Below are 23,291 nucleotides of genomic sequence, written 5' to 3'. Positions count from 1 at the left end.
GAGATTTTGCTTCGGTGCAGCACCTGACATTTAGTGCCATCATATGTCACTTTGATAATAACTATTAGTTTGTCCAGAATGCCCCTCCTTCAGTTGTTCATCATCGTGGATAAGAAGTCGGCCGTTGACGTAGGACGATGTACAGATTTGCAACCACATGCAATGAAAGTCCTGGGGGGTTTAACATGAGTACCTGCCGTGTAGGCATAATCCCACGGTCCTCTTCGGACACGGATTGATTTTGGGACCACAATCAACCCACCAAGCAAGCACAGCGATCCTGGTTTATACTGAGTGTAGGCTCAGCATTCATACCAGTGGATGCGAGGCCTATCTAACACCTCTGCCGCAACTAAGGAGTACGGCACCCGAGTTGTACAGCGCAACTTCACGCTTGAGCTCTGCCCGCAATGTAGGCACCACAACCACCATGAAACTCCCACTAGGGGACCAACCGCAAATAACCGGGCCGAGAATACATCTTCCTGGAATTCTCCTGGAGCATATGCTCTCAGAGGGCCATCCCGATTCCCATGGTACCAGATAACCTCCGATCAGGCTTCGTGGCAGAGCCACTTCAGATGAGTCCCTTGCAGACTGAGGTCTAATCGCCCTCCTCGAGTACGTGGGGACGGAACTCCCCAACGACCACATGCAATGAAGCCCATGGTATTTTACGTAGGCACCTGTCGTGAGACTTAATCCTACGGTCCTCTTCAGACACGGATTGATTTCGTGACCACAATCAGAGCCCCGCTGAGACAAGCAACAACGGTACCAGTCTATACCAAGCGCATGGCCTAGCATTCATACTGGTGGATGCAAGAATTACCTAAATCTCTACCGAACTATGGAGTACGGCACCGGTGTTGATACGCAACACCACGTCGAGGCCCGAAGGTCTCTTCTCGCTTGAGCATAACTATTATACAACCACCATGAAACTCCCACTAGGGGGGGTAACCGCAAATAACCGAGCTGTCCTCACATACAACAGGAGTCCACCCGAAGTATGTGAGTCCAGGGGCTTTCCCGGTTCCCATGGTACCAGTATACCCCTGGTAAGGTTTCGTGACCAATTTGCCACTTCAGATGAGTCCCCGTGCAGACACGGGTCTGATCGCCCTGATTAGGTCTTTGGAGCATTCGCCTACTGAATCACGGCCGGCAAACCAAAGTGATTACAGCGTCTCCCGGTGCCACCATTATGGAGGTTCTCCTCGGCCACTTGGTTTTGGTTTGGCCCATAAGGTTGCCGGCCCATCTTCTTCGCCGCCACCTCTGAGCACCCGACCACATACAATAGCAAATTTTCTTTTGTCATGGCGTATACTACGTTGAACTTCTCAGGATTTTGTTTGGTATCGGAGTTCGAGTTCGTCACGCTCGCCATTCCTCGCAGCGGTCGGTGAAGCCGTCAACCCCTTCTATTCAACGATCCGCTTCATCGATTCTGCAGTCAGCCAGATCTTATGACGCCCCTTCGGGATGTGGCCAATGACTTGTCCAGTAACCGAGAAAAGAGCATTTTTGATGGCAGTTCAATGCTCATCATACTCGGTATATCTCCGATAGGCAAGATAACTCTGCCACTCTCGAGCGACAGCTGGGCTATACAAGCGGTGGATATTCAATTTAGGGGTTGCAGTTCCCTGCGGAAAGCGTCGGACGCAACACCCAAGCGAGGGTAGGCGACCATCAGATGGTGGTACTTTTCAAAGCCGATGTCAGTGTCTCTCTTGTTGTGCAGATTTAGGAGACAACTCCTAAATTTACTGTTGATCGCAAAGTGGTCGATCTGATTGCTCGTACGGCGTCCTTATGGTACAATATGGCTCCAGTGACAAGGCGGTGAAAATGGCGGAAATCACAAATCTCCCACCATTACCGTTGTGGTCGCCTAGACTGTGTTTCCCAATCACATGTCTGAGCAAGGCATTGTCAGATCCTGCCTTGGCACTCAGATCATCCACCACGTTCATAATTTTACCTTTAGGAAGCCTCCCCTCAACCGCGATTAACTACTCGTAGAAAGCATCCTTTTCCACTATATCGGGAGTCTCCGTTGGTACGTAGCATTGTATAATTGTGATGGTCCTAAACCTGGACCGAAATCTTGCAGTTAGAAGTTTGTCAGAAACCGGCTCCCAGGTGATATCTCCCATGGTGGGTTTTTCAATCTAAATTCAAGATTGGGTATCACCAAGTTGTAATCTAAATTTCAACAGAACGGAAAGGAAGGAGAAGTAATGGTCTAGTTCAGCAGCGGGCTTAAGATTGAATGTGCAACAGCTACCTCAAGTGGTCTCCAAGAAGTATCTACAAGCAATATTAGCGTCTTTGTACATTAGAAAACAACATGATTCCTTAGGGAAGTAAGGTACTTCTTCTTTCCCTTTAGCCTTTGTCCTGTTCACAAGCGGGGTTGGTTATATGACGCCTTATTCGGCCTGTCGCAGGGCCTGTCACCAAGAGAGATCAGGTAGAATTTAGCATAGTGGAATAATGCCAAAGTACGTTGCCTCAAATCTTGTTCCTTTAGCTGCGATTGACACCAGTGTGGAGTTAGGAAAGTAAGGCACTATGGACATGGATGATCAGCGCAAATCCTGAAGGAAGTACTAGATAATCCAGCGTGATTTCAAGTTCATTGACGAATACACTATCCGTGCCAAGTTCAAATTCTTTTTTTTTAAAGTTTGGTAGGTCCTAAGTCCGCATTCACTTAATGTCAAACCAGACCAAATGGGGGGCAACTTACTCCTTCTTTTTTTGGTCCCTGAGGCAGCATCTGACGATTTGGCTCTGCCCTGGTTAGAAACCGTAAAGCCATCTTCGCCTAATATTTTGAAAGTTTGGGTGCTAAGTCCTAAACGAGGGGTACGTGGATTAAAAAAAGAGGGAGTTAGTTGCTCCTCATTTGGTCCGTTCCGACATCAAGTGTATGCGGACTTAGGACCCTGCAATCCCTGACGGGTTCATGGAATCATTGAACTGGGCCTGACATTGATATGTTCCAAGGTGTCAGAAAGGTTAATAGACTGCTTTAAACCCAAACGGAGGATCCTGCGAGATTTTCGAGCCCGTAAAAGAAGGAGATGCATGGTGAGTAGATCTAATTGTATCCGCTATCATTAGTGTTGCCGATTACTCGACCTACCATGAGTATGTAAAGTTCCGCTTGACCCGGATATATTCAGTGACTGCTGGGCAATGGAATTCTGGAATGAGTACTCAAAGGATATGTGCAAGAAAGTCATCTTCCTGCAATATGGGTAAATTAAATAACCACGGATAGTGAGACGCTTCTTCACTTCTATGCTTTCCAAATTGGAGGTCGTGAATGCCGGATTGAAGAAACTAGAAGCTGTAAATAAAGAAGGCTGGGGCTCGTCACGGAGTAGAGCTCCATTTCGAAGGAAGGGATCTAAATAATAAAGCCATAAGGGTCAGAGGTCCTTTTTGAAAAACTTCCGGGTAAACGAAGTTGAATAGGTGAAGAGATTTAAAAGTTGTTTGAACTGCGGAGGGCCGATTGGCTTGAATGGTAACTTAGCGGGATTGGATGCCTTAGACAAAGAGTAAACTGGGTCTTACTGCAAAATTAAGGCACTTTTGTTTGGCAACCTTCTACTTCCTCACTACTTCGTGATGGTCGAAAAATATGTTACCAATTTAACAATTAAATTTACATCCAATGCTATTGTAGGAAATAGAACTGATAAGCAGATAAAAAGATACTAGAAGAATTCTATTTAGAATGCACCTTACAGAACCCTAACTGGAACCCTTTTGAGTTTGTCACTTTCTTTCAAAGTTCCGGAAGAACCATCATATCAGGTAAAGTCTTGAGTGTTGTGATAATAATAACAATAACAGCAACAACAGGCAACAATGGTGAATTATCGAAAGGATCCGGAGCAGTTGAGGATTATCCTTGAAATGTTTCGCACGTAGCCGAGTTACCGCTAAGCTGTCACGAGTTGGTTCAGACATCTTCGGAGTTTCTTTCCCATTCGTCTGTGTTGCTATACCAGAAACAAATACGAATTCTCGGAAGAATTTTAGAGTATCCTTCACAAAGGTAAAAATCATCTCTTCAAAAAGGAACATGTCGGAGGGCATTGCACTGAAGGAGCAGTTTTTCAAACAGAATTTCTGCATTCACATGACCCCCTCAACTTGCGGATTTCACACCGAATTCCCGAACTGAAACCTCGTGAAAGCCATGCGGTAACTCACTTTCTTCCTTCCATTCAGCTGTCTCATAAAATCCTGGCAAGTATACAGTTGAAATTTTAATCAGGACAGCGAATTCACCTCCGCAGGATATTTTCTTCTGTTGCTCGATGGAAGTTGTCCTGCACTTAATCGCTTTAATATCTGACACGTTGCTTGAATTTCAACAGGATCAGCGCCATATCCTTTAGTTTAGTGTCAGCTATTTAAGCGGATTAATTGCGCTACCGGAAAATACACCATAGCTTGCAGTTTTTCCTCCGCCACGGGTTGTGTTTTCGGGATAATGGAAGGAAGCGGTGTATCTGTGTGGATTGAGGTGTTCACCGGTGGATATGGTGTTTAGAGTTGTGGAAGTTCTGAAAGGTGTTAACGAACTGCAGGATGTAATGAATGCAATTCTATTTAATGTCTAATTTTATGGGTCCTTTTAAACCGGATCGATTTTAGTTTTTATTATTGGATTTATTTGGGAACATTAAGTTTAGTATCTTCGGGTGCATGGAATAGTGGATGAGAGGAAAATTGAATTTTTAACTCGCCCCTAATGAAAAAGGTGGAAAATTACGAGCAAGGATACCATATATTTGCTGAGATAATGCGGTTGAATCGTGGAAAGCACCTGTTAAGGCAAAATATCTTGGTGATGGTGCGCGACCTACGTGACCTGTTATTCTGTTGATAAGTGAGTAATCCCCGATCTCCGCAATTTAATCTTCAAAAGGCTCCGGCCTGGGCCCGCCAGAGTGTGGGATTTTTACCCACTAGAACCACCCCCGACTTCCCCTCCCCCCCTCACGTGTACCAGCGGGGTTCATAACCGCGCTTTCATCACTTCTTCTGCTTTTCGCAGTTGATCCTGGATTGCTGTGATCGTGCAGTGATGTGCAGTTGATCCTGGAATGAGTAGATCACATCACAATCCACTTGGCAAGCTACTATTCTCCGGACAAAAGTTTCTGGTAATAGCACCTCACCTAGAGGAAACTCTTCCTTTCTTCCACGAATCTAGCACATTGGAAGAATACATGCGCTGGGCCCTCTGGGACCCCGTCGCAGTTTGGACAATTAGGTGGATTTGTCCAATTTAAACCTGTACAGGTATTGATGGTATTCTCCATGGCTCGTGAGAAACTGGGTGAGATTATAATTGATCTCCCCATGCTTTCTATCCTGCCACTCTCCAATCTGAGGGATCACCCTGTAAGTCCAACAACTCTTTTCTGAAGTCTCATCGCTTTTACCATTTGTTTTTGGATATCTTCCTTTTGAATTTTTTCACCTGCGATAAAGAAGACATGGACCTGGCGTTATATAAGTTCATCATCTCGGTTGCCAGGATGTCAGTCGGTACCATTCCCGAGATGACGAAAGCCGCGGAACCAACACTGCCGATCTTAACGAGCGGGAGTAATCTATTATAAATTGGCCGTTCTAACATTTTCCCTAGTGACTGGTGGCATTCGCCTCACATTCAGAGTCCATGAAAGGTGTCCGCTCTTTTGCTGCGGAAATAACCTTCGGATTATTTTCAACAAGAGCATAGGGCACAGGGTCTGCGGAGGTGAATGGCCTCTGAATCGTCCTGTCACGATTTTCTAGGTGCTACCCCATGGACTTATGTTCGCTTCCGAATGGAGCTCCTTAAAACATTCCCTCTTACTCCTCTAGACGGCGAGCTTGAGGTTCTTGGGGCTTCCTTATGGGCATGCTCCTTTTCCCTTTGATTCATTCTACCTATTGTATAGGGTCTGATGTTTTTGGGAATGAACTGCGATATTTTCTCCAAGTGAATTTATAACTTGGTTACGAGAGCCGTCAGCTTATCCTATGCAGTATTTTTTCAGCTCAAACATAAGATCCCCCTTTTGGGTCTTCCGAATTTTGCTGACATTTCCGGCTAAGTCTTTTTAGTTAGGGTCAGATTTTACCTTTTCCAGTATCTTCGCATACGATAGATTTCCTTTCCTGAAGATTACAATTGCTTCCGGGGAAATTCGCACCTTTGGTTTCTTGTTCCTTTTTCTGTTTACGACCTTAGCCCAATCACGGTTTTTATTTTCTTTGGGTTTCATTTTGCTTGCTGGCACTGCCACTTTGGACACATTTTTTCGCCCCTCTGAACTTTTAGTTCCGTTTTTTGGACTAGTTAAGACGTCCCTTTTCCTCGTTGGCGTCTGTTGATTTCCTAAAGCTTCCTCCACGCTGTCTTGCCCTCTTTTGCTTCATCGACAGCGATCAAAGGTCGATGATTTTGTATTTTGGTGTCACTTGGGTCGCCTGTGATACTGTTGGAGTAGGGATGTTCGGCTTTTCCCTAGGTTTTCTTTCTTCTTCCTACGACCTATTGTAAAGCACTCTGATGGCTATCACCATGGTCTTAATAGCTTGATGCACGTTATGCTTGTTCTGGATGAATTCCGACAGGTTAATTATTTTAGTCCCAAGCTGCATAAAAGGTGGTTCTTCTGGTTCAGGGCTCTGTTCTCGATGAGTCTCGGCCATATTACTCATTTCACTGACTCCTTCACCCATTTCAATTACTAATCTTCCATGAGCTTTCTCTTTCGCCGGCTTTGCTATTGGAGGAGATGGTAAAATTGCTGAGCTTCTCCTGAATGGATCTATTTACTGCTGTTGGAGTATCTCTTGATCAGACATCGTCTTTTTTGGCCAAGTACCTCCTTTCAGCCCATCATTCTTTGTCTTTGCAATTGGTGTTCTTGGCAAAGTTGTGCTTCATTTAAATACCTCAATCTCCAAATCTAAATCGCTTGTAGCATTGCAGCAGTTGTCCACCAACGACAAGTATGCTATTATGGATGGCATTTCAGAAGAGACGTCTCGTCTATATAACGACAGAATTCATGGGTGATACCTGAGGGATGGCTTTCAGCTTTACGCTGATCTTGGTGATGTAAGAACCGAGCAGGCCTTTGGGGAATTCGTTCTTGCGTGCTACAACGCAGAACCCACGGATAATCTCAGAGGAATCGAAGCAAGGTATGAATCCTATGTGTACGCCTTTCTCGTCAGATGATCACCTCCGAGAGTCTGGCCTCAACACTGGTTTGCAGTTTGTGGAATTGCCATCCGACAATGCTACACGTAAGTGTTTCCTGCCCACATCGCTCTAGGGTTTCGCAGTTCGTGTCTCCCCGCCCGGCCTTTTTGCAGAGGCTGCGTGGCTTCCGAACCCTTGCTCACTCTGCACCGCTTGTGCTTTTGTTTTTGAGATTTATTGCATTTGAAGGCGATGGGCTTTGATTTCTGCTCTTCTCCCAGGCGTTTGCTGTTATGTTGTTCGACAATCACCTGGTATTTAGCGAGGTCCTTTTATACAGTTCGTTGAAAATATCGGCCTCCTCGTTCGTAGTAATTCTGCTTAGAATATCTGTGGTCTTCTAGCACTGGCTCTTGAACAGGACCCCAGTGGACCTTCCCATCTTAGTCGGTTTCTGATGAACGACATTCTTGTCAGCCTTTGCTTTCGAGGGGTCTGCTGACGTCGACGATTTCGGGTTACAAGTACAGTGCTTAGTACTCACTACGGTCGATGACAGTGGTTTATCTGCGCCTCGCTCCTGGAGGTCTTCGTGGCTGTTTTCAGCGCATCGGTGTTACGATGGTATCGACTATTTCTTGGCTGGATACCAAAAGCTCGTCCACCGATGATGCACCTGGTATCACTGCCTCTTCCTATATCGTCTGTTTTATCTACTTTTTTGTTGAGTCCATGTTTGGGCCTTACGAGTAGTCCGGAAAAAGTGGGTACCCAAGTTAACCCGGTCATCAGGGTACGAGTCTTATTTGAAACTGAAAGCTCTTAAGATATCTAAAGTTCGCATACTAAAGTCCAAGCTTTCTTTTGGCCACACAGCCTCCCACGTCTCCTGCTCCACCATGGGTTAGGGTCTTGTTAGCACTTCCTCCAGTCCAGGGAGGGGGATGCTTGGGTTCTTGCTTCGGCTCTTCCCCCGCCCGGTCCAATAGTATTGGCGAGTGTAGCAGTGTAACAGGGGTATTGCAGTTGTAGTTGGAAAGAAAAAAACTCCTCAAAAAAATGGAGCAGTACGATGGGAGCCATTCATGTTTATTTATTTATTTATTTAATGAGGACAATACACAGAAAGCAAATTTCTTATTACATATTGTCCTCAGAGGGAGGAGCAAGTAAATGGCATATTTTGCGCTTAAAGCTAGAGAGGGACATAGAGTCAAAGGAACCAAGCTGTAGGGCATTGTAGGACCGGCAAATCCTCGGGATCGGAGAGTGAAAGTAAATCTTGAGCTCGGCGAAGGGTACATCAAAAATGTCCGCATTACGTGTATAATGAGACGAGGCGATACGGAGAGTAATATCCGAGTTGGCGGAGCAGTCCATCAGACTATTGCAGAGTTTGAAAAGGGTACACATATCAAGGAAGATACGGCGTTGCTGTAGGGAGGGGAGATTGAGGGTGTGGAGTCGTGACGGATAATCAACCCGTGGAAGGTTCTTTTTGTAAAAGAGGGTCCGGGTGAATTTGCGTTGTACAGCTTCAAGAGCGCGGCCGTCACGGATGCGGTAGGAGGACCAGACTACACAGCAATATTCAAGGATGTTTTTGACAAGGGAATTGAAGAGTGTTAAGGAGGGCTGAATTGAGGTAAAGTCGGACGAGGAACGTAGGATAAAACCAGACATTTTGGAAACTGTATTGATGATGTCAACGAAGTGGGAATTGAAACGAAGTTTATCGTCGAATATTACACCCAGGTCTTTGAAGGAGGTCAGTAGTGAAAGGGGTTGACCACTGAGAGAATAGGAAAAGGATGATGGGGAGGGTTTAAGGGAATAGCTCATCCAGTGGCATTTGTTGACATTCAGTGTTAGCTTGTTGATCGAACAGCAACGGGCTAAATTATCAAGGTTGGATTGTAAGAGAGCACAGTCCAATGGAGACGAAACAGAGGCAAACAATTTAAGGTCGTTTGCGTAAAGCAAATACGGACAGGTGAGGATGGAGGCGAGGTCATTGATTAAAAACAGAAAGAGTAGGGGGCCAAGTGTAGAGCCTTGGGGAACACCAGAGGAAGGAGAGAAGGAACCAGATGAGTGACCATGAAAAGAAACTTTGCAGGAACGGTATGAAAGATAGGAGGAAAGCCAGGAGATGACTGAGGGAGGGAAGTCTAGCGAAGAAAGTTTAGAGAGGAGAATGTTATGGTCAACGGAGTCAAAGGCTTTCGAGAAATCAGTATAAACAGCATGTACCCCCTGTCGTGAATTCAAGCGTTTAGCAACAAAGTTGGTAAAGACCAGAAGATTTGAAGCCGTTGATCTATGTTTCACGAAACCATGCTGCTCTTTGGCAATGAAGTGACCGAAGTGCGCAGTCAACCAGTCGTTGACGTATCTTTTTAGGATTTTGGAGCAAGAGGAGAGAAGGGAAATAGGGCGGTAGTTCACAGCAAGGGAAGGGTCTCCGCTCTTGAGGATAGGAATGATAATGACCTCTTTTCAGAGACGGGGAAAGTAGCATTCGTCTAGACTTTTGTTGTAGATTATACACAGGGGGAGGGAAATGTGTTTTCTACAGTTAAGGAGGAAGAGATTAGCAAGCCCATCGGGGCCAGGTCCGACATTGGGGTCAAGGTTACCAGTGAGGAACTCAACCAAGGAAGGCGAAAGGAGAGGAATGGCTAGTGATTCGGAGGAGTCTGTGGTTATGAAAGGTGTAGAGGGTGAAAGGATCGAGGGAGAAAACACTGATGATAAGTAGGTGCAGAGAAGGTCGCAGGATTGTTGTGGGGAGTTGGCAGTGGAGTCAGCGAAGCTGATAGAAGAAGGGACAGATTGAGTTGGATTACGAAAGTTGCTGGGATTAAGAAAAAGAATGGTGACATCGATCAATTGAGCTACCCCGCAGTGGTCACTTCTACTTTATGATATGGTGGTATGCTCTGTGGTGTTTATCCCCTTTGTTGAATGTAGGTGGTAACTTAGTCTCAAGGAAGAGAGGAAGTGTTGGTTTTCGTACCTTTCTTCATCTGTCTGTTCAGAGTCAGAAACAAGGAAGAATAGCTGAGGTCCTCTTTATGTTCGAGATACATCAGAGTCAAGCCAAAATTAGTTCTTTCACGGTGTCTCTTTAGTACTGGAATCGTTTTACAGAGCTTCGCTTAGGGTATGTAATGTGAATGTCGTTTTCGTCTATTTATACCCTGTTTTATCCTGTTGTTCTATGTATCCTGATGAATGTAAGAGATAACGAGTGTACGAAATATCATCTGCGATAACCTCAAATGCGAACCTAGCTAGAAACTAGCTATTAAGGTAATTCATTGCTTTTTCCTTTCTTATTCTCCTCCTTACTCCATGATATCCACTAGTCTTCATGTTGTCTTCCTATCAATGCTAACCGACCCTGCCATTTCACCTATTTCTATTTACTGCCTAAAGCAAATTACTACATCCATAAAACCTAAACAGGAAAATTAAAGGAAACATTCCTCCAGCATGCAGTTATCTCCAGAGAAACATAGACGACATAAACAATAGTCGTAGAAAACGTCCAAAAAAGTTATTCCTGCAATTGCTCTCATTCACAAAACTCCTGAAAATGCTTAATGAGAGCAACCAAAGTTTGAGCAATGCAGACATTGGGGGGATAGAGGAAAAGCAAAAGATACGCTTCCACTCTAGTCATCACTTTTCTCTTATCAGCTGCTTCACTACCGTCCAATTACGTTTTCATAAAATTTCATTAGGTTAAATTTCCAGCATAATAATACTTCGTCCTCATTGCAACTCCACCTTACACACGGCTCACCTTGTTCGCTGTCCCCATAACCTCTCGAGGCACACATGTACATATATATGGCCAAACTTTGTCCTTATCCCGGTGAATATCTCCTCCCGCATGTGTATCATACCTTAGATACTTTCATCTGCTTTAACCGTAGACAGATGGAGAGAATAAGGGTCCTGGCTAACATCTCTCTTTTTCGCGTAATCTCGTTAAATAAATTTCTTGTAATTCCAAATTCCACACACAAACCCCATACGCTTCTGGCTGAATCCTAGATATCTCGTGTTCCCAGCTAGAGGATTGTCAGAAGAAATAGTAGGAATGGATGTGAACGGGGATCCAGAAGCGAATACATACGTGGGCCATATATCCTTTATGGCATGCTCCTTATCAGGTGTACATGTGCAATACTATCATAAAGTCACCGTAGCAAAGTAATTTGTTGCCCTTGTGTTTTAATCACTCCCATGCGTCCTTTCGCACCTTCTCAAGATAGCTGCCTCCCTGCTTGGTCCTTTGCCCCATTAAAGGGCTGACGGGCTAACTCTCGGAAGTGCTGAATCAACAACAATAGCCTTCGCTAGGGCTCTCCTTGGTCATTTTAGCTGAATTAAGAGGCTGTGGAGGAGGACAGTGGAAGTAGGTCTGTAATTACCTGAAATCATTCTCAGGACAATGGATAGGGGAATGTTACTACACTTTGGAGGACAACAGTTTAAAATATGTGAAGATCATCGCACCATCAAGGGTCAAGGTGCATGGTTACAGTATTTGTTCCTCTAATAAACAAGTGATGAGGTGACCCAACTTCTCCTATTCAATTCAAAAAATCACTGAAAGGAGACTTGAACCCCTCCTTCCGTACCTATCCTCTGGATAAGACGCTGCTACAAAACCAGTAATGAGACTCTGCAATAACGTCCAAATCACTTGCAATACATTATCTCGCTCCCAAGAACTACGGCGGAATCCTTTCGTCGGTTTTCCACTTGCATAAATTCCCGCATTTCAGAATAAACCGAGACAGTTTACGAGGATTCCTGGAGTCTGTGTTTGCTCGGGAAATTCGGTATGAGTGCTGCATAACTTTTAAGTAGATGCAACATTCTTCAAGTCCTCAGAGCAAATTAAAATGTTTTATGTGACAATTGTGCACCTGTAGAGAACGTGTTATTAAGCCTTATGATATCCTTATGTTGGTTGCTAATGCAGGTCGTTGAGATTCCCATAATCATTGCACTCGTCTTTTACTATGCGGCATCCGTGCGGAGACGGAAATTTAGATGAGATGCCGTAAAGATGTTATCGGGGTGCAATTTGAAATCTCTTTGGGTTTAGGGGAATTGTTTTGCTGTTTTTAGTGAGGTCTTGTTAGTTACTTGCATTTTGTAACAAGGACAATGTTATGTTGCAATGCTGCGCTATTCATCTTGTGCATTATGGTCTCCGGGTGGCATTCCCTTATTACCTAATAAAAGTAGCTCAGAGTTCAGTAACTGATTATTCTAGGTCCTGTTTTGATTCTGCGAGACGAAGCTAGCCAAGGCTCTGTCCTTCATAAGTCCTTATGCTAGTACTTTGTAATGACTTAGTGACCAATCAAACCACTTAAAAAATACGCGCTTGGATGCCGCTGCGCTAGCCAGGCTTAAGAATGTGGGCATCCCTCGAACTACTTCAGTCCCTTATGTGCCATTTTACAAAATTTCACGTATTCCCTAGCCGGGTACTTTAAGATGACGGGGGGGGAAATGAGGCAGCAACCCTGTTGGGCGAATAAAAACCAAGTACCTTACTTTGACCTGCTAGTCGTGATGTAACAGGCGAATGCTCCAAGGCCTAATCTCAAGGATCTTTTTTTTTGTTTTGTGCGTACACGGAGGTGCAAAATCTTAGAAAGACACGTCCGCCGCAGCTCCGCCGCTCGAACCGCGGAACAACAGCGGGCGCGTGTGGGATTCACACCCACTAAAAACCACCCCCGGTCTTTCCAGCCCCAGCCCCGCGGGACCACCATTCAGGTATTACTTCGCGAGGTAGATTTGCTCTTAGGCACTCATCCTTCTCCTATTTGCGGCTTTCCTCCTTCTTTGTTCCTTCAGCAACTCCTCCTGTATTTCGATGATTGCGGAGCCAACCGCAAGCCACTTCTCCTCGGACTCCAGCATCTCAGTAATCAAGCTCTCCGGGGTCCCGCTCCTAGTTTAAGCTCCTTCTCTCCATCGCAAATCGTGGGCAGTGAAACATCACATGCTCTGGATCCTCCGGTATGCCATCGCATCTGGGACAGTTCGGAGAATCATCCAACCCAAAGCGGTGCAGATACTGCCTGTAACAACCACCATGTCCCGTGAGGAACTGGGTAATGTGGTAGTTGGTCTCCCCATGTTTTCGCTCAAGCCACACCCTAATGTTGGGAATGAGCCTGTGCGTCCACCGACCTTTCGTAGACTCATCCCATCTGCGTTGCCAGAGATCAAGCGACTCTGACCTTGCGGCATGTCTACTCTGTGCATGCCCCTCCATACGTCTTGCATTGTACAGGACACTTATTTCTTTGGTCAGAATGTCAACCGGGATCATGCCTGCCACCACCAATACTGCCTCATCTGATGTGGTTCTAAAAGCACTGCAAACCCTCAAAGCCATCCGCCGGTAAACCGAGTTCACCTGCTTCCGTCTCTGAGAGTTTGCAACCGCCTCTGCCCACACAGGCGACGAGTAGAGCAGGATGGAGCGCACCACCCTGGCTAGCACCAACCTCTGGCAATGTTTCGGTCCACCAATATTTGGCAACATTTTTGCAAGTGCCGTGGTGGCACCGGCTGCCTTTTGGCATGCATACTCTAGGTGCTCCCTAAAACTCAATTTGGTGTCAATTATTACCCCCAGGTATTTAATAGTCGGCTTTGGTACGACCGTATGTCTACCGACTTCCACTTTCACAGTGTTATTTTTTCTGCGTTTCGTTATTAAGACCGCTTCCGTTTTCGCGTCCGCCAAGGCCAGCCCGGTCTTTTTTAGCCAGGACTTTACCGCTCTCACTGTTTCCGTTGCGTAAACCTCCACATCTTCTTTGTGTTTTGCTGCAACAACCACAGCTAGGTCATCAGCAAAGCTGACAATCGTAGTCCCCTCTGGGACGGGAAGAGCAAGCACCCTATTATACATGATATTCCATAACAGGGGACCAAGTACTGATCCCTGTGGTACCCCGGCTATGACAATGTACTCTTTGGGGCCCTCTTCCGTCCCGTACCAGAAAGTCCTCTCTGAGAGGTAGTTTTCCACCAAATTCGCTAAGTATCCGGGGACACCTACGTCAGCCAACGCCCCTTTAATTCTATTCCAGTTGGCCGAATTGAATGCGTTTTTCACATCCAACGCCACCACGGGACAGCAGCCGCCGGGAATCAGTGCACCTTTTGTCAGGTTTACCACCATGCCAATTGCATCCACCGTAGAGTGGGCGCGTCGGAAACCAAACTGGGGTTCCGACAAACCATTGCTGGCTTCGACGATGGGCAGGATTCTGTTGTAGATGGCTCTCTCCATCATCATCCCCATTGTATCCAACAAGCAGATAGGACGATACGACGCTGGGTTTCCAGGTGGCTTGCCAGGCTTCGGAAGCAACACCAACTTTTGCTTTTTGCACTGGGCAGGGAATATTCCTTCTTTTAGAATCTCAAGGATCTAGACCCGGGTCTACACAAGGACTTATCTGAAGTGGCTTCGGCCTCGAAACCTCACTAGAGATATACTGGTACCATGAGAACTGGGATAGCTTTCTGAATTCATATGTCTCGGTTGCTTCCATGGTGGGAGGATGTTGGTTTCGTCCAGGCGGACAAGAGTTATTCGGGGTTCAAACGTGGAGTTGCGTTAAAAACTCGGGGGTAGTATTCCGCAGTTCGTTAGATTTTTAGGGAGGTCTTGCATTCACCAGAACGACTGCCTAACTGTACCTAGTCGTTACGTGGTATGGTTAAGGTACCTGAATAATAGAAATATCGTGATAAGCGGAGAAGCTCCTTACTATACAATACGAGATCCCTGGAGTTAGAGATGACAAGACAAAGAGGAAGTCGAGATATATCTTTGATCTGAGGACTCTATCTTGTTTTTCTTCTTCTGATCAAGTCTTTAAGGTATTGCATATGGCACCCAACGTGGGTCGCCATTCGTAATGTGCAAAATAAGTAAAACCCGGAAGATAGCCTATTCAGGCTTCCAATTTTGTACACTGATATCCTTTTCAACCCTTGGGTTTTACTCCCAAGCCTTATGTTGCCATTCCATTTCAACTTGAAGAGAGTGAGTGACTGCTTTCCAGAAGCCTTTAAATCAACGGGGTTTTGCAGTTATATGCTAAAACCGAGGTAGTCAGCTGGTCTGTGTCCCTGGCGGTTTATGTATTCGTATGGAAGAGTGTCGATGACGATTTTCTTGCGTGTATTTTCACATCTTATGTGGGAAGTCGTAAGCACCTGTGTTCGCAACCACGTGGCCACACACCCATGCATTGCATCACATACATCAAGGAAAATAAAACATGTGCAATGCTTTTCTTTCACCATACAAATTCAAGCAATGTGCCGGGAGGCGAATCTTCTGTGTGTAATCTTCTAGGCCGGGTTAAAGCGACGGGTGACATACAATTTTGATGAACTACGGAGACAGCCAGCTCAAACTGTGCTATTTCGTCCTCAACGTCTCATCTTAATTGTGTTCTCGGATTCCAAACTCTCGCCTTTTTCATTTGCCTGGATTTATTAGCTTTTACTCTGCAACGGAGAGTAACTCGGTTGATTTTCCTCCGTTTAATAAAGCTCAAGGGTTGAGATGGCATTGTGGCCATCTATGAGTTTTCCAGTTTATGTGTTGAATTGATCATTAAGGGATAGTGAAGTTCTTAAGGTTCACCTATGAATTGGTTAATTCTTTTTGCTCATCTTGCTATACTGAATTTTTTCTTGACTTTTTGTTTAAAGTGTTTTTGGGTTAGTTTTCCATCAGAAAATAGATTCACTGCTTTTCCCATATCTGATTGTTTCTCGATATTGGTTGGGTATGAAATTGAGAACCATGAGGAAAAAGGGACTTGGCGAAGATCCAGATTACGATGAACAGGGACCAAGTGGGCTTGTCCGAAATAACGCTCGAACAATGCTAATTTCGTGATTCAGATACTATGTCAATCAGATACTATGGTCAGACAGCACCAAAAAATAGACTGACGATTTCGTCTAGGGCAGAGGCAACTCATCTGACGCTGTCTCATCTCTTCATTTATATTACACGACAAATTATATTGAAGTGAAATCCGTCATAAGTTCAGACCTAAAACAGACCGAGGTGAATTTTTTTGTTGAGGACGCTGGGACTCCTGATTCCGCACCCACTTGATGACGGACCGGACCACTTTGGAAGTAACTTGCTTCCTCTCTTGTGGTTCACGGACTCCTCTTTTTTGGGTTAAACACCCAAGTTTTCCAAAAAAGTTGACTGACGGTTTCGTCCAGGGCAACTTTTATCGGGATCTCCTGGTGTCCCCTATCGAGAAGCTCTTTGATTCAGAGACTAATTGGATGCTGGTTTTTGGAGTTATGGAGAAATCACGTTTTTGCCTTGATGCACGTAAAGTCAATAATGACACTGCAAAGGACGCTTATCTTCTACCTTCAATCTAGGGGATTTTTAGCCATCTTCCGTTGATATATCCACGGATATGGTTGCCTTTATAGTCTCAGGGGGATTGCTCCATCAGTTCGTGACCATGTCGTTTTGGTTCTGTAATGTAGCGGCTGATATTGTCTATCACACGGTGACTTTCCGTATGAGAAGTGTTCGCTTGACATTTAATATTTGGTAGAAAAAATTCATTATGAAGGAGGTGCGAAAACGCGAGATGAGGAGGTGCCCTATTTGGAGCATCGTTGCTTGAGAAGAAGGGCCAGTTTTGCTAACCTGAGGAGGTCAAGGATGGCAGAAAACCCCACAGGCGGCACCCCATCAAGATTTGAGGCTGGAGAAGCATCGGTTTAAGATTTGATCTGTCGTGCTGAGGTGCGCTGAGGTCCCGAGTTTAGGACTCTTCCTCTGTTGGTCGTTGAGGTCTTACACACAGGTTTAAGGATATCTGAAATTTTGAAGAATGACACGTGGGGGATTGAAATGTCTAAAAGAACACTGCTACATTCCCAAGCCTAACTATAACCGAGGGGTGTAAGTTGGTGCTGACGGTACACCTTAGTGGCATTTTAATATTTGCGAGCGGACCTTTACGGCCAGTTTTACCAATCTTTTAAGTTTGTAGAATAGTTTAACCTCCCCGTAGGTTTCTACCGACCATAATGGTCCTCAGGCCATCATAAATTATTAAGTCATTACAAAATTCCATTGTAATGATTCACCAAGAACACAGCCTTAATTGACCTGGTTTCACAACTGGTCATTGAAAAACAGTTCCCGCTGCTGCTTGTAAAGGAGGGGATTCGAAACCGCCTGTCAAGAGTGAACATGGTTCCCTGGATTGAAGCTCATTGAAAAAGCTGCTCGCACCGTCGAATTGTCGCACCCTCTACAGTTAATTGGGTAATTCCATCGCTTCCTTCATTACTCAGCGGTAGAGTAAAAGAGTAGCTTTCCGCGAAGGATAATTTTGATCCCTATTTTCATTTCGTTAGTGAGATGCATAGTAGTCTAATCGAATATAGGAAGGAAAGTTTTTTTTCCGTAATTCTTCTCTTCTTCAATTGAATAATGGCCATGCTTATGCGCAGAACAAAAAAATGAGAACCTAATACTCACTTGTGGCAATCGGGCTCTCATCTTTTCTTCATCTCTTATGATCATCAGAAAACTTGGGAGACTGACAGAGACAATGATGGTTTTTAGTAGTCAAGATTCGTGAGGCTCGGAAACAAATGCGGATAGTCTCTGCACCGACGTTTCTGGTGCACAATGCGAGCATAAAAGGAAGGAAATCCGGGAGCTACCATTCTCCGATAAAGTAGGCGAGAAAACGAGTGAACAGTGCCAATGAGCGTTTGGGGTCTCAAAAAGTTAGCGGCTGAATTGATATGTGGGTTGGTATTATTAGCTTACCCATGGAAGCAGTGATTAAATTGATTAACTCCGCCAAAATAAGGCTAACAGAATAGGTATCCTCTAAAGGAATACTTTAGAGGTCTCGAGTTCAGTCACTCTATAACAGCACGAACCAGCCAATAAAATAGTTCGAAAAGGTGCAAAAAGTGTGGATAAGAGGGTTCGCTCATCAAGGTTTTCACTGGAGATTAACCATACATGTTGTAGTAGGGAGAATGCGGGTGTGGATGATGTTACACGTGGCAAGAGCTTGGCATTCAGGAGGAACTTGGTCCGCACAGCTAAATGAGATTGATACAAACCAACCTCAATCAGTATGCGGCAACCTTGGGCCTGATTTCACAAACTATTCTAGAGTCCAATATTGTTTCACCAGCAATTTCTGAACCATATTAAAAGGGGCCTCCGTTGCCTCCATAATGTGGATAAAATCCGGTTCAATAGATTACGGTAGGCGGTTCGCTTACTCCGGATGAGTGTGAATGATCCAGCCGGGAGAGTATATAAAGGCAATATCTATGGAGGAAATGAAGATGTGGCTGCTTGAGATGGAGCGATGTCGTAGGCCAGGGAGCCAGACAGCTTTTTGGGATATCGAATTGGTGGGGTCCAGTCCAAAACCGGGATATGTGAAGTTTCTTACTAAGGCAGGTCTAGAACGAATTCCGGATGTGGATAAGAGACATGATATAGTCTCGTGGATATAAATAATAAATGGTATCCTCAAGACATGGCTTTATCAATGCAAAAATCAGTGACTTCCATTCCTATAATATCCATACTCTTCCTAGTGCGCAAATACTACAATATAGGGTGTACTTAGACAGTTTGGTGTTGCATGTTGAAAATTACAGCCCTGAAAAAATTGTGGTAATTTCAACATAAGGACCTTAAATTGGGGAAGCCAGGCGACGAACACCAGGAGCCTAATTCCACCTGAAATATTTGTGGAGATCTACAATACACTTGCCAATGTTGGATGCACATCGAGCTTTCGGGGTAGGGGTTTAAGTTCGTTCACCAACAAGATATACCTCACACCACCTCGTTGCTGAGGGGGGTGATCTGGCGTATGAGTGATCTCTACATCCACCGCGATCAGTTTTTTGACATTGGATATAGAGGAAGCGACATTCGAAGTGTCATTTGAATTAAAAAAACCAGTTAGACGGCTAGTCTATTGGGGCTTTCGAGGAGGAGGCATTCTTTCCAATCATAGAAGAAGATCACTCTTTTAAGGGAAAAACGACGGGAATGGTGGATCAACTGTCACAGCATATAATTGAGGTATGTGACGCTATAATACTTTGACGTGTTCGCATCACATCAGAAAGTTGAAATACTAGAGAAATCTTGACGTTGAGATTGTTTTAGACAGTGCCTTGATACCAGTGAGACGTTTCGATGCACTGATGCATATGCATGTGCTGCTTTCTGACGATGGACAGGGGTCAGGGTGGACAGCTACTAGTCTCGTGTATTTTTTGTTAGTGTTATCTTGTGATGTCCTATGCGTTGTACTGTATGCCAAGCGGTAATTGACTGTTGGAAAGTTTCAGCTGCGATTCTCTGCCCCGAACTGATTCCAGTCAACTCGTTGAGGAGTGCCGGCCCCATGCACTCAAGGAAACCGATTACACCCGAGTCTGCACGACGACTGATCCGAAGTAACTTCGGCGAGGAAACCTCACCGGAGGTTATCTGGTATAATGGAAACCGGGATAGCCCTCTGAGTATATATATTTCAGGAGAATTCCTGGAGCTGGTGCTCTCAACCCGGTCATTAGCGGTTGGTCTCCTAGAGGAAGTTTCATGTGAGTTGTGGTTATGTCCAACTGGATAAGAAACTTTCGGGCCTCAAATGTGTAGTGCGCTTACAAATTGATTGCCTTGTTCCTTAAGTCGGTTGAGATTTGAGAGGTCTTTCATCAACCTGTATCAATCTTGGGCCATGCACTCATTATAGACTAGCACCGTTGTTGCTTGCCACAACGGGTACTCCAGTTAAACCATCTAGACGTATTCAATCCATCTAGGAGAGCCGTCTACGCGTATACAGGGAGGACTAATCTGAAGTGGCTTTTGCCACCAAGTCTGACCGGAGGTTATCTGAAACTATGGAAGCCGGGATGGCCATGTGGGAGCATATGTTCCAGGAGGACGATGCGTTCTTGGCCCGGTTATTTGGGGTCGGTCCCATTTTGAAAGCTTCGTTGGGGTTGTGGTGTTATCGGGATGGCAGTATTCGACAATATTGTGAACCCAAGTAGAGTGGGTCCGGCATATCGGCAAATTGTGCTGAACGCATTCGAAGGATATAGGACAGCCTTAAATGAGGCCGGGTTTGTCCTCGCGGAGATAACCCGTTCAGATCATTCAGGAAGAACTATCTATACTAGAAAAGTAGGGTGAATCCTCCATTATCTAAAGATATTATGTTCCATCGGTCAAGGTTCATGATGGATGGAAAAATGTTGCAAATTTGGTCGTAGTAAACCCCACAATAACCATGATCTAAAAGAAACCCCAAGAACTGGAACGGGCCGGAAGAGCACGTCCGACGAGTGATCTAAACGTGTAGGCCGGATTCGTCCTTGCGAAGCAACATTTTACGGTGGAATCTGGGCTGAAGAATAGTCTGGCTTTAGGGCGTTAATTCCATCCACTTCCTAGTGCAGCAGCGTCTTTTTTTAGATATCCTTCTCTATCGCATCTAGTCACGGAGCTCATCCTGTGCCACGGAATTGTGGTGCATCTATGCAATCTGAATGGGCAGAAATGTTTGTCACATTTTGAATGTAAATTACTGGCCCGATAAAGGATGCGGAAAGATTTTCATGGTAGGCAAATATGCTTTGCACAACATCTTTGCAGGGCTTCACTGTGAATCCTTGAAAGGGATGCTAAGACTCTTTAAAGGATATTTTCATGTATATATGTAGTATTAGGAAGGAATTCATTTCAAGGATGTTTGGTTTGTTATCGCTGCTTTGGAAACATGGAAATCCTTGAAAAAATTTTAATGTGGTTATTTATCATTTAAGCAAGGTCACCAGGACATGTCCTTGTTCGATCTAACTCTGAATTAGGAACTAATTTTGATCTTCCTAGGAAAGTAGGACATCAACTGAAGGCCATTCGTTCCAAGGATAATTCAAAGCGGATTCACCCTTGACCAACAGATGCTTTCTGAATTTAGGAAACCTCTGGCGAAATGAACTTCAATACCTTGTACAAGTCCCTTTTTGTAATCATTCCTTGCGCTTTTTTTGCCATTAGCGTCAAGGGCGCGCAAATTGATTTGATCCTTTGAAAAATGTAAATTTTAGCAAAAAATATTTATCCTAGGTAATTACTGGCCACTTTCATTGCTTTCTTCAACCAAAGTTTTTGTTTAGAAATTACTTGATTGAAACGGACAACCCATTAACCGCCTCCATTCCACCCCAATCATCTCCTCATCGCAAACTTTCTTCGAGAGGTTGTTTTGTAATTTGAATGAAAATCAGTCAAAAAAAAAAAACATAATGAATTCGATTTCCTTTGATCAGGTACGGTATTTAGAGTGAAAAAGCACAAACGTAGAAAACATGAAGAGAACGAACCGAAATCAGCCAGGTGAAACCGAATGAAAACTAATTTTCGAGCTAATAAAATTTTTCCTCTTTTGCCCTCATTCAGTTCTGTCTTGGGGGTGTTTTTGCCCAACTTTTTTTTTCCGTTCGACTTTTTATGGCATCTTTCCGGCCGATATTTAATGAAAACAAGACCTTATTAGGAAGGGTGGGAGAAAGTTGATTAAGGAAAAACCAATGGTGGGTGGTGGAAATGGCGTTTTGTTGTGCTTTGATTATTGTGTCCAATGGAGTGTGGAATTAAGAGGAAAGAAATTTTGAATATGAATGGAGAGAAGGTAGTAATTTATAGTGTTCTGTTGGGGCGGATATAAATAATTTTGAAACCAATCGCATAGAAAATTAGTGATTTTTCTCCTTCTGAATGGCTGATTCTCTAATGCCTCAAAGTTAATCATACTTGAGGGGCGGTGCAAGTCAGCTGCAGTCAAGGGATAACCCCATCAGTACCGGTAAATCCTTGAACCTAGAATTCTTCTTCTCAGACAGACTACCGGTTAGGCATCCTCTGTTGGGCCTAGGACACTAACCCGACACGGCTTGAGGCATTACTTCAACCCATTCCTATTCAAAATGCGAATACATATCCTGTGGTTCAAGGCCCTCAGCAGCTTTGCCGTGTCTCCGAATCATCTCCCTCTTTCATGTCTTAAGAATGCCTTGAGTGTAATGTGCCACTCTGCTCCAGGTGTCCTTGCTCAGAAGTAGTCTACGCACTCTTCCGCGAACAGGCTATAGTAATGGTGCTCGCATCTTCTGCAGAGAAAAGGGTCTGGCAAGCATCATAAACCGCGTCCTTGCAGTAAATGCTGTCGCGCGACTGTGATTTCCCGGTTGTGTACAGGTAAGAATGAAAACACCTTTGTCCACTGGGTAGCTGGGTTAGGCGATAGCAGCCTCATTGGCTAAACCACGACGGAAGATTTTTGATAAGATGCTCGGTCCACATGGAACATGCTGAGGGTGCGAGCTCTCTCCTCGCAAGCGGCGACTTCCTTATTTTCCTCATCTTTTGTGCGCTATTTAGCCCTCCGCTACGCAGCACGGAGAGTGATCGGAATAACTCCTTCTCGTAACGCAATTCGCAAAGCTCCTCGCCCATGTGCGATCTCCTTAGTGAGCGCGCTAGCGTATACTTCGGAATTGCAAAGAAGGAGGGATCGTCCTCATCAGTAAACGACGCTTACTGGATAAGTGACCTTCGACATAGGCCATCAGCCGGTGCAGCTTTATCTGTGGTGTTCCGGGTCTCTTCAAAAAATTCTCATCTTTATTCCTATCATGACGCCAAAATATTTTTCCATCGGTGTTCTCCAAAGGTCGGCAGACATCCTTGCCCCATCACCATTTTCAGTGTGCTTGTTCGACCGTGCATGTGGGGACCAGTGCCGCAGAATCATCCGCGTATCCAACCAGATGCGATTCAGAAGGCCTCACGAGTTCTAGCAAGCTATCGTATAACGTCTTGATCAAGGATGAATCCTTTGAAGAGTTCCTCAATATCTGTTAA

This window comes from Hermetia illucens, chromosome 3, assembly GCF_905115235.1.
Source record: "Hermetia illucens chromosome 3, iHerIll2.2.curated.20191125, whole genome shotgun sequence".
NCBI lineage: Eukaryota > Metazoa > Arthropoda > Insecta > Diptera > Stratiomyidae > Hermetia > Hermetia illucens.
Note: the sequence above shows the minus strand (reverse complement) of the source record.